A 13,340-nucleotide genomic window follows, 5' to 3' on the forward strand; every position below is an offset into this window, starting at 1 on the left:
TGCTCCAAGCCCTGATGCATCTCCAGGCACCAAGTGTAGGCAAAGGATAAATGCTGGCCTTCCCTGGTGGCGCAGTGGTTGAGAGTCTGCCTGCCAATGCAGGGGACACGGGTTCGTGCCCCGGTCCGGGAAGATCCCACATGCCGCGGAGCAGCTGGGCCCGTGAGCCATGGCCGCTGAGCCTGCCCGTCCGGAGCCTGTGCTCCGCAGCGGGAGAGGCCACAAAAGTGAGAGGCCTGCGTACCGCAAAAAAAAAAAAAAAAAAAAAAAAAAAAGGATAAATGCTGAGTTTCTGTGCCAGATCCTGAAGTGGACTCTCTATACAAAATATTTATTGGGGCAGGTATTAGGCTCCCAGAGCTGCTGTAACATAATCACCACAAACTGGGTAGCTTAAAACACAGAGATTTATTCTCTCACAGTATTGGAGGCTGGAAGTCTGAAATCAAGGTGTCAGCAGGGCCCTGCTGTCTCTGAGACCCTGGAGAGAATCTTTCTATGTCTCTTCCAGGTTCTGGTGGTGGTGGCCATCCTTGGCTTTCCTTGAGTTGCAGCTGCATCAGTACAATGTCTGTCTCCATCATCACATGGCCTTCATCTCCATATCTGTGTTTCTCTTCTTACAAAGAGACCAGTCATATTGGATTAAGAGCCCATCCAACTCAAGTATGACGGCATCTTAACTAGTTACATCTGCACCAGCTGTGTCACCAAACAAGGTCATGTTCTGAGGTTCTAGCAAGGACATGAATGTGGGGGACACTATCCAGATAGTATAGATACCTTCCATGCATCAAGGTGCTTCAAAGAGCAGCATCTCATTTCACCTTTGCCTTTTTGGAGTAGGAATTCTTATTCCCATTTTAAAGATGAAGACACTAAGATTAGGAGAAGTTAAATCTTGAACAATGTTCTAGAGCTAGTAACTGATGAGGTCAGTGTTCCAGCTCAGCTCTGATTCCGAAGTCCTCCTTTTCCCCAAGGCTCTGAGAGTCGATCCTCTGTCCAGTGCTCAAACCACGTGAAGATTCCTTAGACCCCTCTCTTTATTTTTTTAAATTTTTATTGGAGTACAGTTGACTTATAATGTTGTGTTAGTTTCAAGTGTACAGCAAAGTGAGTCTCATATATATATATATATATATATATATATATATATACACATTCTTTATCAGATTCTTTTCCCATATAGGTCATTACAGAATATTGAATAGAGTTCCCTGTGCTATACAATAGGTCTTTATCTATTTTATATATAGTAGTGTGTACATGTTAACCCCAATCTCCTAATTTTAGAGCTCTCTTTTTAAAAAGCAGCATGTGTGCAGGCGTGCATGTGTGTCTATGTGTTTAATGATGCTCATTGCATTGGAAGACATAGTTTGAATTGTTTAAAGGCCAATTGTCAAAGCTCAAAGAGCCAGGGCCTAGAGAAGACAGTATATAATGGAACCAAAGCTTTCTTCAGACCATATTTGGATTCAGTTGCCTGTTGCCCAGAGCCCTGAAAATAAATGTACGGATAGATAATTATTTCCTGCCCCACATATTACCAAATATGACTGTGCCCGTCTGGTGACCAAGGAGCCGACCCATTGTTCAAGTGCAGAGCCCCACCACCACTTGGCTGCAAAAAAATGTGGTTTCCCTTTCCTGTGAATCCAAACTCAAAAAATAGAATGACATACAGTCAGCAGATGCCCTGTGCTGGCTCGCCACTGCCTGGCCCTGGGATCAATTAGACAAACATGGAGCAATGGACTTCCTCTGAATATGGTCAGGAAAACAGTCTCAGGATCTGGGGATTCCGGCCTCCACTGCTTGAGAGATGGGGCTCAGTTCTTACACAGTGTCCCTTCCCTAAAGGTGGGACCACCTGGAAATCTATTGCACTTGGCCTTGGGGCAAGTTCTAAGTGAGAATGAGGACAATGGATATCATCTATTCCCACTCAGGGAGGGAAAGTGCAACAACAAGAAAACACATGAGGTTTGGAGACACCAATAGACCTAGATTTGAAACCTACTCCGTTACCCTCCGGCCGAGTGACTTTGAACAAGTCACTTCACCTCCTTGGTCAGTTTATGGGAAATGAATCAATTGTGCCTACCTATGTATAGATCTAACAAGCCAACACAGATAAAATTCCAACCCGGAGGTGGACTTTATCATTAGACTCACCCCATTCGCTGTAAATGGGGAAACCAATGTGGACTTTGATCATTATAATCTTGACTAGTAGAGCTGCGACTTGGAGGGCATTATGCTAAGTGAAATAAGTTGTACAGAGAAAGACAAATGCTGTATGATATCACTTACATGTGGAATCTCAAAAGTACGATAAACTAGTGAATACAACAAAGAAAAGAGACTCACTGATACAGAGAACGAACTAGTGGCTACTGGTGGGGAGAAGGGGGGGAGGGGCAATACAGGGGTGGGGAGTGGTAGGTCCAAAGTATTGGGTGTAAGATGGGCTACAAGGACGTATTGTACAACATGGAGGACATAACCAACATTTTCTAATAACTATAAATGAAGTGTAACCTTTAGAATTTGTATTAAAAATAAATTATAAAAATAAAGTTTTCTTAAAAAGCCAAAAAAAAAAAAAAGATTTACACCCAGATCTCCATCACAATCAAAGGTATGCAGTTCAGAGTAGAAGCAGCGGAGGACTCCCTATGAGATACTGCCTTCAAAAGGTGTATTTCTGCCCCAGTGTCTAAACTAGTGAACTGTCTATTCACTTGTGCATCTGCCCCACTGGACCACAGGCTCCCTGAGAGCACAGGCATGGATCCTTCATCTCAGTCCATCAAGTGCCTTCTGGACAGCCTGGTACATGGAAGGTTTAAGGAATATTTATTGAACAATGGAAGGGGACAGAAACCCACTTTGGTGCCCCCATAGCACCTACACTTCCCTATTATGGCCCCGGGACCATCCTGGGGGAGATTGCTTGTCTGCAAGGGTTTCTTCCTCAGAAAATTCAAGCTCCATGGTGCCAGGGTTTAAGGTGCCCTCAATGCACTCCTATGACTTAGTGCAATGCTTGGCACATGGCAGGTGAAAATCACTGGTGAACTATTTCCAGTAGCCAAGACATGGAAGCAACCTAAGTGTCCATCAACAGAGGAATGGATAAAGAAGATGTGGTACATATACACAATGGAACACTACTCAGCCATAAAAAAGAATGAAATAATGCCATTTGCAGCAACGTGGAGGCAACTAGAGATGATCATACTGAGTGAAGTAAGCCAGACAGAGAAAGACCTATCATATGATATCATATGGATATTATATTACATATATATTATGTGTGGAATCTTAAAAAAATGATACAAATGAACTTATTTACAAAACAGAAACAGACTCACAGACTTAGAGACAAACTTATGGTTACCAAAGGGGAAAGGGGATGGGGAGGAATAAATTAGAAATTTGGGAGTAACATATACACACTACTGAATGTAAAATAAATAAACAACAAGGACCTATTGTATAGCATGGGGAACTATACTCAATATTTTGTAATAACCTATATAGTAAAAAAATTCTGAAAGATATATATATGTGTGTATATATATATATATACACACACACACGTGTGTGTGTGTGCATGTGTGTGTATAACTGAATCACTTTGCTGTACACCTGAAACTAACACAACATTGTAAATCAACTATACTTCAATTTAATTTTTTTTTTAATTACTGCTGAAAAGAGATTGAGAAGCTTCCCACAGTACACTGGGGGAGAGAAGGGGAGGGTGAATTTGATTTTATGGAACACTTACGATGTGCTAGACACCGTCCTTGGTACCTTCCTCTCTACTGGTCATCACATCTTCTGCACACACACACACAAACACACACACACACACACACACACGCATACATGCATGCATGCAGGCTCATCCCCATTTTTACAAATGAGCAAAACTGAGGTTAGAGGAGGGAGCCACCTTTTCCCAGACCACACAGCTGGTGAATGTCAGCGTTCCAACTGAGCGCAGCTCTGACTGCGAAACCCTTGCTACATTTCATTGCTTCTTCAAAACCTGAGAAAAACACTGCCAGCTTTGCCATTTTACCTAGAACCAGCTGGGAGCCCCTCCCTTCTTGACCTCCTGCCACCCCTGGAGTGAGGGGTTCACCATGGGAGCCCACAGAGCTGGACAGTGAACTCTGCAGGCTGCAGGCAGAAGCGAAGGGCTGGACCTTCTGGCCAACACAACTTTAATACCCCAGGACCTTCTGCACAAACCTGGGACCCTCGGTCATGGTCAGGGGGTGGTGGGTGAAGGGAGAGGGGAAACCCCCGTCCCCGAGCTCTGAGGAAGACCGATCAGTGCACCGGTGTGAGCTGGCCCTAGTAAGCCCGTGTTCCTGTGGCCAGTCACCATGAACCAGGGGATGGAATGCCGCTTGTGGTGGCCACGGTTTCCTCGGGCACGTGGGCGGCCACTTCACAGTGTGACATCCCGCCTCCTGCATCTGCTCTCGTCCTCTGATGAGCCCCAGGGAAGAAGCAAGGACGCCTGTTTCACAGGAACTTCAGGGATTTATGGAAAGAAACTGTGAATCCCGGAGCCATCGACAGCTTATTTAGGAAGCAAGAGGAACAGCAGCTGGAGAATTCAATAGCGATTGAGGGCATGCTGAACACTTACTCTCATAATCCCTTTCAACCCTCAAAACGATGCCTTGATTGGCCACTTTCAGGTGAGAACTAAGGCTTGTCAGACGTGTAGATAAGGAAGACAGTGGTGGAGCAAAGTGCTTCTACTCCAGACCCAATATTAAATCTGGGAACAAGAAGCTAAAGTTAGAATCTTAGATCGTGCCCAGATCAAGAATACTCTAAGTCCCGGACAACAGGGAACCATGCCCATTTCTTCCTTTATAAGAAAACTCTCATGCTGCTTGTTTGAGTTCCCTTCTTTATCCACTCTGAAGGGGACGGGCACCCCTCATCTTGTGCTCTGATATGTTCTTTTGAGGGCTAAATGGACAGTATTCTGAAAGTTATATGTGTTTGTTCACCACAGATTTTGAGCCCAGGTCTTCAGAGTGACTAACATCTGTGTCATACTTTGTTGCCCACAAAGCACGTGGCCGTACGTGGGCTCCCATCTTTGTGAAACAGAACCACACTCATTTACTGGCCAGGAAAAAGGCTCAGAGAGCCAGGGAGACTGCCCACCACAGGACAGTCTCAGTGCTGCCCCCTCCAAGCTGCTTCGTACCAAGTGGTCTGCATGATGTGGCCCATGAAGGGTCCTCAGGGAATCCCCCACATCCTCAGCACCCCTGAGGTCTACCGTCTCCAATCCTTCCATGTGTGTCCGCTTTCAGATTCCTCTACAGACACGACTGGAGCAAACTGGACTCCCCCGCCTCGTCTCCTCTCCGGCACACTGGATACATCAGCCCGACATGTCTTTCCAATTAGGCCAGTCCTGAGCTGCAGAGAAACAGGAAACCACTCACAACCTCAGACCCATCCAGACGCAGCAAACCCGGCAGAGACAGCAGCGGTCCCAGTCAGCCCTGGGCCCCGGCACCATGCAGCCAGCCTGCCAGGCACTGCCCGGCCCTCCTGCCTAGGGCCATCTCAGGAGCAGAGATGGGAGAACAGAATGCACCCCACCGCTTTGTAGATGTGACATCTTGAGCAGATTTCTCCTTCTCTCCAAGCCACCTGAGAGACTCCTGCAAGGGCCCTGGGACCCCTCCTGTAAAGGACCAGGGCAGAGACACACATCATGAGATGAAGTTTGCAAACCTCAGCCCAATGCCTGGCATATAGCAAGTGCTCCTCTGGGACCAGGAATGAGCAGGCTCTTGACACAAACTATCCCGTGTTTGTCTTGCAGCTGCCCTGGGAGGACGGTGTTTGGGGTACCATTTTACAGATGAGGACACTGGGTCAGGGTCTGTGTAAATTGCAGAGGAAGAGCACGAGGTTCAGAATCAGAGGGTTTCAGTTTTACATCTCAGCCCTGCCAGCTGGTAGCTTGGGACTGACTGATGGGGCTGTTTTGTCCATACGCACCACTCTGAACACACCATCTCTAATTCCTACTCGTCACACGCTGCACATGATGACCCTCCACACATGGAGGCATCTGAGGTCCAGAGAGTTTACCTAGTGCGCACCTGGTTCCATCTCAAAAGGGCGGGGCTAACATCCCACCTCTGTAGCTTCCCAAGCCTCTTCTCTCCATGCAGTGTATCTAATAACCTCTCTATGTAGGGTCAGCCAAAGTGTTCGCGTTACTTGCGCTCCAGAACATTTATGTAGAACAAAACCAAAATGCTGGGACAGCTGGGGTCTGTACCGGGTGGCACTGAGTCGACGATTTCCACGAAAGATGGCTTAACGCCCCCCTCCCCTGCCAACCCCCCCGAGCCTCTCTTTGCCCCAAAGGGCCAGCTGTTGTTCAACGAAGATACACACACAGTCATTCGCATGCCCCAGCCAAAGACTCAAAAGTTGGCAGTTCCTCAAAAAATTAAACACGGAATTACCATATGATTCAGCAATTTCACTTCTAGGTGAGCAACCAAAAGAATTGAAAGCAGAGACTTGAAGAGGTGTTCATATACCCATGTTCACAGCAGCATTATTCACAACAGCCAAAAGATGGGAACAACCCAAGTGTCCACGGAAGGATGAATGGATACGACAAATGTGGTCTATCCATCTGATGGAATACTACTCAGCCCTGAAAAGGAAGGAAATTCTGACACATGCTCCAACATAGGCGAAACTTGAGGACATTATGCTAAGTGAAATAAACAAGTTCCCAAAAGACAAATACTGTATAATTCTACTTATATGAGATACCAAAAATAGGCAAATTCATAGAGACAGAAAGTAGAACACAGGTTAGCAGGGGCTGGGGGAGGGGAAATGGGAAGTTAGTGTTTAACAGGGACAGATTTCGATTTGGGAAGATGAAAGATGATTGGTGGCGATGGTCTCACAACACTGTGAATATACTGAATGCCGCCAAACTGTACACCTAAAAATGGATAAAATAGTAAATTGTATGTGTATTTCACCACAAGGTTTTAAAAAAAGAAAAGAAAAAGAAGTCAGCTAACTATATTCACTGTGGATCTTCCTCCCAAAAGTTCACTGCGGTGACTGCGTGATTTGGCCGAGATCCCCCCAGACAGGCAGCCGACAGGAGGTAGGTGTTTTCCTCCGTGGGGTCCTTCAGGAAAGCCCCACACCACGTCCTCCCCCAGCCCCCGAGGCTGTTCCTCCTCAGCAGGCACTCAGCATGCTCTCACAGCTCCACAAGCACTGTCCATGTGCATGGGTAGAGGGGCGCCCCAAGAGTCGTGGTGTAAAGAGACAGGGCCATTCTTGATGGGAGAAGTAACCTTTCCAACAAAGACAGACAGGGTGTTTCAGATCTTCTCAGAAGGTGGAGAGAAGGGTTAACAAGAAAAAGAAAGAGCCATGTTTCTCCCCGAAATTTGAGTTACAGGTTTTCATGCAAAGGAGCCATTGAGTGTGAGCTGTGAACTTTTGATGAAAATTGATACCACAAGTCCAATGCCTTTTGCATTGTCTGGGCACCCACGGAGCACATAGCCCTCCCCAAAAAACTGACTCTCTGCTCAGGGAAGGAGTCCACAGGCCAGAACTCAGAGCCCCTCCAGCTCCTTCGTTGCAACTAACATATTTTTCCTTTATTTAGGATAAAACAAACAAACAAAAAAGCTCTGCTAAAATAAAGTGGAATAGGAAGATTACCAAATAGTTAAATGTACCCAACCTGAGGTCTTTAAACCCTGATGAATAACAGACTCTTCCAAACTAAGAATAATGCTAAGAACATATGATATAAACCTCTCCCTGCTTGCCACCCTTGCTTGTAGAAGATCAGGTGCAAACTCGGGGGGGGGGGGTGGTGTGAGAGAGTGTGTGCATGTGGGCACTTATTACTTCTTTCACTTGGTTGGATTCTGCCTTCATTTCTAATTGCTATAAAATACATTTAATGAAACATAAGTCTTTCGCATTCCATTTAGTAAGTGTGTTTGTGTGTGTGTGTGTGTATGTGTGTGTGTGTGTGTGTGTGTGTGGCCACCCACCAGCACACCTGCTGAGTTTTCACACTCATCGTTCCTGATCTTTCTCACACTGGAAGGAACCAGGGCTCTCTAGTTCAGTATGTATTTTTAAGGAAGGAAACCAACCCCTGAGAGTTTATTAACTTGTCCAAGGTCATTTATGGAGCGTTCCTGACTCCACATCCAGCGCCATGGCCCTGAGCATCAGCCTCTGCCCAAAGAGCAACTTAAACCTCGGAATCAGGCCCAGTGAGCTGCCCATGGGGCCAGGTAGGCTTCTGAATAGTTGTCTCAAATATTACACTCTCTTAGCAAAGACACCTGAAACAGCTATTGTACCCCTTAGACTTATCTTCTAGAAATAAGATGGCTCCTTGAGATGGTATTTGTTACAAAGCAAGGGATCGGTTTCACTCAATATCCCGCTCATAATTGTTTCATAGATATCCATTAATTTTTGAATAATAATATTCCCTTCATCGTTTCCAACTAGGGATCTCCTTCAAATCTTCCACACCCTATCAACACGTTATAACTTTTCTGCCATTATTTTCTTAAAAAAAAAAACAAAACTATAAATTGTGATTCCTCTAATCAAGACCACATGCCTATGGTGTAGAAATTCAACATTTTTCTGAAACACTAAATCTATTCTGTCAGATACAATGATGCGGGATTGGTTAGGAAAAGATAATGATTTTATTCCAAGCATACAGATTCTCGTACACACACGCGCACACACACACACAGCAGTTAAAACTGACGTTTCCAGAGAGAAGACGCCCAGTGTGTTCTGCTTTGTGGGCCCTTCCCCCCGGCACCTGCAGGAGGCCGTGTGCTGCTCAACACTGCCCACCCAATGTATCCTTGTGTTTCTGAGTGTGAGTTAATCTGGATACGAAAGCTCACCTAGGGGCCATGGGTGTCGCAGGCAGATGATTAAATTAAGAGTCAGGAAACTACGGTTCTCGCTCCCATCTTGCAATTTCAGTCGTCCATTTGACCACATGTGTGGTCCATGTGGACCACAGTGGGCATTCTAGGTCACCCCTGCATATACATTTCCAAGAGCTCCAACAGCCCCCATTTTACCGAAGCAAACCTGAGTTCAGAGGAGGTGTTCAAGGTTCCCCAGATGCCCCATACTGATCCCAGCATGGTCCCCATCCCATGTCGCCCTCAACGTCAGTAGGCCTTCAGGAAATCTTTCAGCATCTCTGACCCCTAGTTTCTCCATTTGTAAAGCAGGAGAGGTGGATAAAATCAATGTTAGAAGTCTTTTCAAGCTCAGAACAGTGATGTGCTGCTTCAGTTCACAGCATCACCACCTGAAATGATCCCACTGTGATTGCCCTGCCACCTAATGCATCTTTGTGAAAAAGGTCTGGGAAAGTTCAGCTCATAGGACCCCACAGGCCATGCTGAGATGCCATCGAGCACAAAAATGCCCCCAATTTCTGCCCTCCCCATATCCATGACCTTTGCTCTGTGACTTTGCAAAACCTCCCATCAAGAGCTGATGAGTCCATTTCCCACCCTTGACTCTGGGCTGGCTGTGGGACCCCAGCAGAAGGAAAAGTGTCCCAGCTCTTAGTAAATGCCATGAGAGGCCTTGCATGCTTCCGCCTTTGCAGAGGGTGCTGCTGAGCCACCAGGAAACCTGCCCAGGCTAGCTTGCTGGAGAAGAGATGGGCCACTTGGAGGAGAGGTTGCCCCAACACATGCCAACACATGCCAACTCCTCCAGTTATATATTAGCACACAGCAAACCATCCCAAGCTTTGGGGCTTAAAACAGCAATTTTTTATTACCTTTCTCAGTCCCGCAGGTCTCCCATGTGTTTGCAAACAGAGGACAGCTGGGGTTGGAATCATCTGAAGACTCAACTGGACTGGACATCCAACACAGCTTCTTTTTTTTTTCTTTATTGGAGTATAATTGCTTTACAATGTTGTATTAGTTTCTGCTGTATAACAAAGTGAATCAGCTATACATATACATATATTTCCATATCCCCTCCCTCTTGAGCCTCCCTCCCACCCTCCTTATCCCACCCCTCTAGGTCGTCACAAAGCATTGAGCTGTTCTCCTTGTTCTATGCACCAGCTTCCCTCTAGCCGTCCATTTTACATTTGGTAGTGTATATATGTCAATGCTACTCTCTCACTTCGTCCCAGCTTCCCCTCCCTCCTCCCCCATCTTCAAGTGTGTTGTCTATGTCTGTATCTTTATTCCTGCTCTGTCACTAGGTTCATCAGTATGTTTTTCTTAGATTCCAAATATGTCTGTTAGCATACGGTATTTGTTTTTCTCTTTCTGACTTACTTCACTCTGTATGACAGACTCTAGATCCATCCACCTCATTACAAATAACTCAATTTCATTTCTTTTTATGGCTGAGTAATATTCCATCATATATATGTGCTACATCTTCTTTATCCTTTCATCTGTCGATGGACATCTAGGTTGCGTCCATGTCCTGGCTATTGTAAATAGTGCTGCAATGAACATTATGGTACATGACTCTTTTTTTTTTTTTTTAGAAGATGTTGCGGGTAGGAGTTTATTAATTAATTTATTTATTTTTGCTGTGTTCCGTCTTCATTTCTGTGTGAGGGTTTTCTCTAGTTGTGGCAAGCAGGGGCCACTCTTCATCGCGGTGCACGGGCCTCTCACTATGGCGGCCTCTCTTTTTGTGGAGCACAGGCTCCAGACGCGCAGGCTCAGTAGTTGTGGCTCACGGGCCCAGTTGCTCCGCGCCATGTGGGATCCTCCCAGACCAGGGCTCGAGCCCGTGTCCCCTGCATTAGCAGGCAGATTCTCAACCACTGCGCCACCAGGAAAGCCCATGACTCTTTTTGAATTATGGTTTTCTCAGGGTATATGCCCAGTGGTGGGATTTCTGGGTCATATGGTAGTTCTATTTTTAGTTTTTTCAAGGAATATCCATACTGTTCTCCATAGTGGCTGTATCAATTTACATTTCCACCAACAGTGCAAGTGGGTTCCCTTTACTCCACATCCTCTCCAGCATTTATTGTTTCTAGATTTTCTGATCATAGCCATTCTGACCACTGTAAGGTGATACCTCATTGTGGTTTTGATTTGCATTTCTCTAATGATTAGTTATGTTGAGCATCTTTTCATGTGTTCATTGAAAATCTGTATGTCTTCTTTGGAAAAATGTCTGTTTAGGTCTTCTGCCCATTTTTGGATTACGTTGTTTTTTTTGATATTGCGCAGCATGAGGTGCTTGTATATTTTGGAGATTAATCCTTTGTCCTTTGATTCATTTGCAAATATTTTCTCCCATTTTAAGGGTTGTCTTTTCGTCTTGTTTATGGTTCCATTTGCTATGAAAAAGCTTTTAAGTTTCATTAGGTCCCATTTGTTTATTTTCGCTTTTATTTCCATTACTCTAGGGGGTGGGTCAAAAAGGATCTTGCTGTGATTTATGTCATAGAGTATTCTGCCTATGTTTTCCTCTAAGAGTTTTATAGTGTCTGGCCTTACATTTAGGTCTTTAATCCATTTTGAGTTTATTTTTGTGTATGGTGTTAGGAAGTGTTCTAATTTCATTCTTTTACATGTAGCTGACCAGTTTTCCCAGCACCACTTATTGAAGAGGCTGTCTTTTCTCCATTGTATATTCTTGCCTCCTTTGTCAAAGATAAGGTGACCATATGTGCGTGGGTTTATCTCTGGGCTTTCTAGCCTGTTCCATTGATCTATATTTCTGTTTCTGTGCCAGTACCATACTGTCTGGATTATTGTAGCTTTGTAGTATAGTCTGAAGTCAGGGAGTCTGATTCCTCCAGCTCTGTTTTTCTCAAGATTGCTTTGGCTATTTGGGGTCTTTTGTGTTTCCATACAAATTGTAAAAATTTTGTTCTAGTTCTGTGAAAAATGCCATTGGTAATTTGATAGGAATTGCACTAAATCTGTAGATTGCTTTGGGTAGTAGAGTCATTTTCACAATGTTGATTCTTCCAATTCAAGATCATGGTATGTCTCTCTATCTGTTTGTATCATCTTTGATTTCTTTCATTTGGGTTTTACAGTTTTCTGCATACAGGTCTTTTGCCTCCTTAGGTAGGTTTATTCTTAGGTATTTTATTCTTTTTCTTGCAATTGTAAATGGGAATGTTTCCTTAATTTCTCTTTCTGATTTTTCCACATTAATGTATAGGAATGCAAGAGATTTCTGTGCATTAATTTTGTATCCTGCTACTTTACCAAATTCATTGATTAGCTCTCGTAATTTTCTGGTGGCATCTATAGGATTTTCTGCATATAATATCATGTCATCTGCAAACAGTGACAATTTTACTTCTTCTTTTCTGATTTGGATTCATTTTATTTCTTTTTCTTCTCTGATTGCTGCAACACAGCTTCTTGATTTATATGTCCAGAGAGTCACCAGGGTGGAAGGAAGAGTGGGGTGCTGGCCAGACATCGCTCTCTTCTTTCTCCCTCCCGCCTCTCTCTGTCTGTCCATCTTCACCCTCTCCATGTGGCCAGCTTGGGATTCCTCACAGCATGTATTATCCCGAGAGAACAAGGACAGTGGCTCCTTCACCTCTCTCCCGTCCCCCCACACCCCACCAAGCCCAGCGCCTGACACATGCTGCGTATCTCCCAGGCTGTCTGCTATCACACAGCTCCAATGTTGGGCTTTCCCCCTGAGACTAAGCCTCAGTCTCAGTGTTGCTATTCAGGGGTCCCTCCTCTGGCCTCTGGGGTGACTCTGAAAGGACCCTTCTGAAGGAGAAGATGATCATGTCTTCCTCTGACAAGCTCCTTAAACTGTCCTCACATAGAGGATTTTGAGTCCCATCACCAGCCTAGATTCCCACTGCCCTCCTGGAGGTCTAGTGACTTCTCCTAAAATGGGGTGTCTAAAGCTGAGTGCATCTCTCTGGAGACATCTGCTTAACCCATCACCTCCCTCATTCTAAGAGTCATACTTCTGTTCACACAGTAAAACTGCATTAATGCAAAAACTGCATTATCCTTCTTGACCTCTATACCGGTCAACACTATTCCACATTCAACACCTTCAGTGTCCAAAGAAAGATGCTGATTATACTATTCCTCCCCCTTCCTCATCTTGGAAAGGTTTTTTGGTTTTTTTTTGTTTGTTTTTCCCTAGACCCAATGTCAGAAACTTGCCTCCACTCTTGTTAAAAAGAAGATAGTAACATTTTACAAAATGAGCACAGACTCAGAAAGCATGTCAAG

This window comes from Orcinus orca, chromosome 2 (genome assembly GCF_937001465.1).
Source record: "Orcinus orca chromosome 2, mOrcOrc1.1, whole genome shotgun sequence".
NCBI lineage: Eukaryota > Metazoa > Chordata > Mammalia > Artiodactyla > Delphinidae > Orcinus > Orcinus orca.